The 5,104-nt window shown below is 31.2% G+C and overlaps 1 long non-coding RNA gene across 1 annotated transcript; it reads right to left on the reverse strand.

Annotated features, from left to right (window-relative positions):
- Positions 1-1,467: 1,467 nt before the first annotated feature.
- Positions 1,468-4,801, reverse strand: LOC139500576 (uncharacterized). Its single transcript, XR_011658305.1, has 3 exons — positions 4,561-4,801; positions 2,476-2,552; positions 1,468-1,710 (listed from the first exon to the last, which is right to left on the reverse strand). It is a non-coding gene; the product is annotated as an uncharacterized lncRNA (long non-coding RNA).
- Positions 4,802-5,104: the final 303 nt, after the last annotated feature.

Genomic DNA, 5,104 nt, shown 5'->3' on the forward strand with positions numbered 1-5,104 from the left:
TATTTTACTGGTTCTAAACATCAGATACGTTCTATTAAAGTTATATTAAAATGTTTTCAAAAGAGTATTTCAGGAGTGTACTCATGGTACTAGAAATGCAGTATTTTCTCAAGATCTAGCTTTTTAATTTTATTTTCACTAAATGTAACAAAAACCTACCTTTTTAACCAATCACAAAAAAAATCATTTTTACCGCTAACCTAGGAAGCTTAAGCATAAACTGTTGGACGTAAGAAGACACCAATATCGTGTTTTCCTCGTATCAATTTTGTAATTTTATTTCTATGATCAAAAGTGGTTGTAAAAAGATATTTATATCTTTATGCTTCAGTGCATCAAATGAAAAGTAACATTTCATTAATTCATTCTCACGAAAAAAATGTAAGATTATATAACATGACCTTTATAATTGCAATTGTGTAACATTAAGGATCATTCAGGTGTGTGTTCTTTGGGCCAATGAAAATATACAAGAAAGCAGGAAGAAAAACATCTTCCGCTAACGTCTTCTCAAATTTCTTCATTGTTATACAAAATTATTTTGTATGTAACTTATTTATAATAATTGTTCTAGTTCTTTCTTTGCCTTTGCATTTTAAAGGCTTAATTTATTCTAAAACCAATATCATGTCAAAGAACTTTTTCAGTTTATTTTGCGACAGTTAAGATTTTGAGAATCTGTTAACGGGCCTCACTAAAGTATACCCACTCTCGCTTTATTTGTAAGAATGGGATAAAATTCATATAGCATATGACATACAAAAAAACTCTCAGTTAAAACGTATTCATTTTAGTACTGTAATTCAGTGGTTGACGTTCGTCACTGTCTTACATATTTGTTTTTGGTTAATTGTTTTGTAAATTTTGTATAATCTTTCCAGGGTTGATTGTTTTTACATTTTGTCATTGTGTTTTTTTTTTAAAAGCTACTTATATGTTATTGCATCATCCCATAGTAGAAGGCAGTAAGATTACATATAATTGATTGCGACATTTAGTCTCTGTTGGATTGTGGTCTCATTGGTAATTATCTTCTTATTTTCCATAAACTATTGGTATTTATTTTCTTGTTAGATCATGTGAGCCTGATAAGCATTTACTCATGTTACGTTTTACTTGTTAGATCACCTGGTCCTTAGGTCCGTGTGAGTTTTGGTATTTTTTACTTGTTAGATGCGCCTGGTATTAAGGGTCATGTGAGCTTGATAAGCATTTCTTAGCGCCTATCTATACGATCAATCGAAAACATGCCCACTAGATTATGAGTAATAACAGCAGTTGGTTTCAACCTCAGCTGCCACTATATGTAATGCTTTCTTTTGAAAATCAAATGGTTGCTGCCTTATTTAAATCAAAATCGTGTTTTCAGCTCTCATTGCAAGATGAACTCAGCTAGAACTCACTTTTGGATCAGAATGACCTCCTGATATAGAAGATTAAAGGGTCAACTATAGCACAACTAACGAAAAAGAAGATAATATTTAATGGCACAATGTCAGTTACCATCGAGTTCAATAAGTTGTCCGTTTAAAATAGTAACAACAGGAAATTCACTTTCGGGATTCCTTGGAACTTGAGGAGGACAGTCAATACACCCGCAACACTGATAGCTAAATCTAAGAGGATCGAAAGGTAAACCCGGAATCCTTCGGATTTGTAAATGATGTTGACAGCAACTCAGAATACATTGGCATGGTCCTTCTAATGGCTCTGTTGAAAAGAAGAAAAAATACATTTATGTTCAAAGGTGAATGTACACCAATTCCAATACGTTTGTATCGGGGAGAAAAGTAGCTTTTAGTGTAACATCTGGTTTTATATTTCATGTACAGAACAAAATATAAAATAGCGTCAAGTTACAGTAAATGGGCTACATCACAGATTTTCTTAAGATTTAGCATACACCTTTGGCTCGTTGAACTGTATCTGAAAATCGAAAAAAATATGCCTTTATCTCTTTTTTCACCCATAAAATTACTTATTGAATTCTTTCAAAAAAGGTGCCCATTTGTATAGAAAACACATAAAATCGGATAAAAACGTTTTTAAATTTGTCTTTAAATCATCAAATTTCTAATTTTTACTCCATAGATTTTTATGCTGTTGATACAAAAAATCTCCGTTTTATTGATGTAAAATAATAATAGGGTCTCCGACTTCGTTTTAACGGAATAAATCAAGTAAGGAGGTGTACTTGGGGAAAAAATAATTGTACATTACATATTTATTGCAATTGAATATATCACTGATCGAGTTTCTAGGAGGTTATGGTCTTAAGAAGGAAAGTAAATAGAAAATTATGTTTCCTTGGAAAACAAAGATGTTTCCTTATGTTTTGGAAATAATATTTTGTTGTTGACTTAACATGGAAAAAGGTTTGTCCCAGGAAAATAACACACACGAACAACGGTCCCCATGAACTAAAACAATCACTGGAGCCTTAATATCTATTGTAAAATAAATCGTATATCTTACCAATTTCGCCTAGAGGGGGAAGTACTTGTGTCGCCACCATTCCAACGAGAGCCCACAAAGTAATAAGCTGATGCATACTAAAATGAAACGTAAACAATATTGTATGTGGTTGATTGGAAATAAAACGTAAACAATATTGTAAGTGGTTGATTGGAAATAAAACGTAAACAATATTGTATGTGGTTGAATGGAAATAAAACATAAACAATATTGTATGTGGTTGAATGGAAATAAAACATAAACAATATTGTATGTGGTTGAATGGAAATAAAACATAAACAATATTGTATGTGGTTGATTGGAAATAAAACGTAAACAATATTGTATGTGGTTGAATGGAAATAAAACGTAAACAATATTGTAAGTGGTTGAATGGAAATAAAACATAAACAATATTGTATGTGGTTGATTGGAAATAAAACGTAAACAATATTGTATGTGGTTGAATGGAAATAAAACATAAACAATATTGTATGTGGTTGAATGGAAATAAAACATAAACAATATTGTATGTGGTTGATTGGAAATAAAACGTAAACAATATTGTATGTGGTTGAATGGAAATAAAACGTAAACAATATTGTATGTGGTTGAATGGAAATAAAACATAAACAATATTGTATGTGGTTGAATGGAAATAAAACGTAAACAATATTGTATGTTGATGAATGGAAATAAAACGTAAACAATATTGTATGTTGATGAATGGAAATAAAATGAAACCAACTTACCTTATGTATTATATATTTAGTATAAATTCGGGGGGGGGGGGGGGGGGGTTGATAAATCAGTGACTTATTTTAGTGCTAATCAAACACCTCAGAATAAATATCGTTGTAAGTTAATTATTATAAAACTAAACACGTATTATTTTCTTTTTGATGAAAGTCAGTGGCCTCGAGAAAAAAAATAATATCTATTTTGTTTAAAGATTTTTTTTGTATATTAAACCCCAGCCAATGATGCAACAGCCTATCAAATACAAAAGATGTGCAAAAGACGCAAAGCGGCACAATACGACAGACAAACAGAGAAACATTATGTTGTTTTTTCTTATATTGTGCTATTACACAACTGTCCTATGTCCTATTTTATGGGGAGGGCTAGTGTCAGCACATGTGTTTATCCCCGCCACATTATGTATGTCCGTGTCCCAAAGCAGTAGCCTCTAATTCGGTGGTCGTCATTTGTTGCTGTATATATGTGCCATAATTTTTTTTAAATTGTTTTGTACGTGAATCAGGCCGTTAGGTTTCTCATTTGAATTGTATTGAATTTATCATGTCGTTGCCTTTTAAAGCTTGTTAAACGGTATAAGTTTGGCTCATTTTTGAAGACAATCTGGTCCACATCTAGCTATTTCTATACTTCAAGCCAATGAATCCGTTACTCTAAAATAAAATCTGGTCGATATCGTTTTTTGTTGATTGTAAGGGAATTAACCAAAAACTCTTAGACTATAGGATATGTTCTGTATGTTGCAGTCACACTCAGTACTGTCAAACATTCTATTATTTTATGCAGGTCTTTCTGCAAGACTAGTCAAATTTCATATACAAAGGAATATGTTCTATCTGATGCAGTAGCACTTGTTTTATTCATTCTTTTCCGATGCATTTCTCCAAGCAAGAAGACTACTCAAAGTTCATATACAAAGGAATATGTTCTATCTGCTGCAGTAGTGTAATTCGTAATCTTTTTCAATGCAGGTCTCCGGGCAAGAAGACGAGTCAAAGTTCATATACAAAGGAATATGTTCTATCTGCTGCAGTAGTGTAATTCATAATCTTTTTCAATGTCTCCGTGCAAGAAGACGAGTCAAAGAATATGTTATGTATGTTGTAGTGGCATTAGTGTTATTCGTATATACTCCTTTCCGATGTAGGTCTCCAAGCATAAAGACTTGGTAATGAAAGCTAGAAGTGCCACAGTAATTAGCATTTTGCTATATAAAGCGTTTGTATTCTTTGGAAAAACAGATTATATTAAGATATATTTTTTTATTTAGATTATAAGAAAATCAATCAATAAATCAATCAATGATATGTTGTTGTTTTTTATTTATCTTAACGTAATAAAACTTACCTTGATATATGTTTCTCCAAAAATGTCACCTATACGATCTTGTTTCCGCCGGCAGTTTATGAAACTGTGAAACTTGTTGTTTTCACTTTATACAGTGTTAAATAATTCGGTTGAACATTTCCTACTATTTCTTAAAAATATTTTGTTATAAACATTTATAACGTGACAAAAATAAGGTTTAACATTAAATCTAACTGTTGTCTTTTCCGTGTAAAATTTCGTGTAAATGATTTTATATACGATCAAGATGATGCGGTGTGGTATTTATTTGAAATGATGAGCATTACCATTTTGTCACATTTTTTTTTAATCAAAATAGTTTGCACGTATATAGAATTACTAAAAACATCACGATCTTTACAAATATAATTACCAGAATTATGTTATGGTTCTTTCGTCAAAAGCTTTCATAATTTTATATCTACATGTGCAAAGTAAAATGTAAAATCACAAATATGAATTTGTCCTTATACACTTATATTTGGCCATACATTGTTTTCGTCAGTCTTACCGTACACTGAACACTTATATGGTGTAAATGGTT

This window comes from Mytilus edulis, chromosome 13, assembly GCF_963676685.1.
Source record: "Mytilus edulis chromosome 13, xbMytEdul2.2, whole genome shotgun sequence".
Lineage (NCBI taxonomy): Eukaryota > Metazoa > Mollusca > Bivalvia > Mytilida > Mytilidae > Mytilus > Mytilus edulis.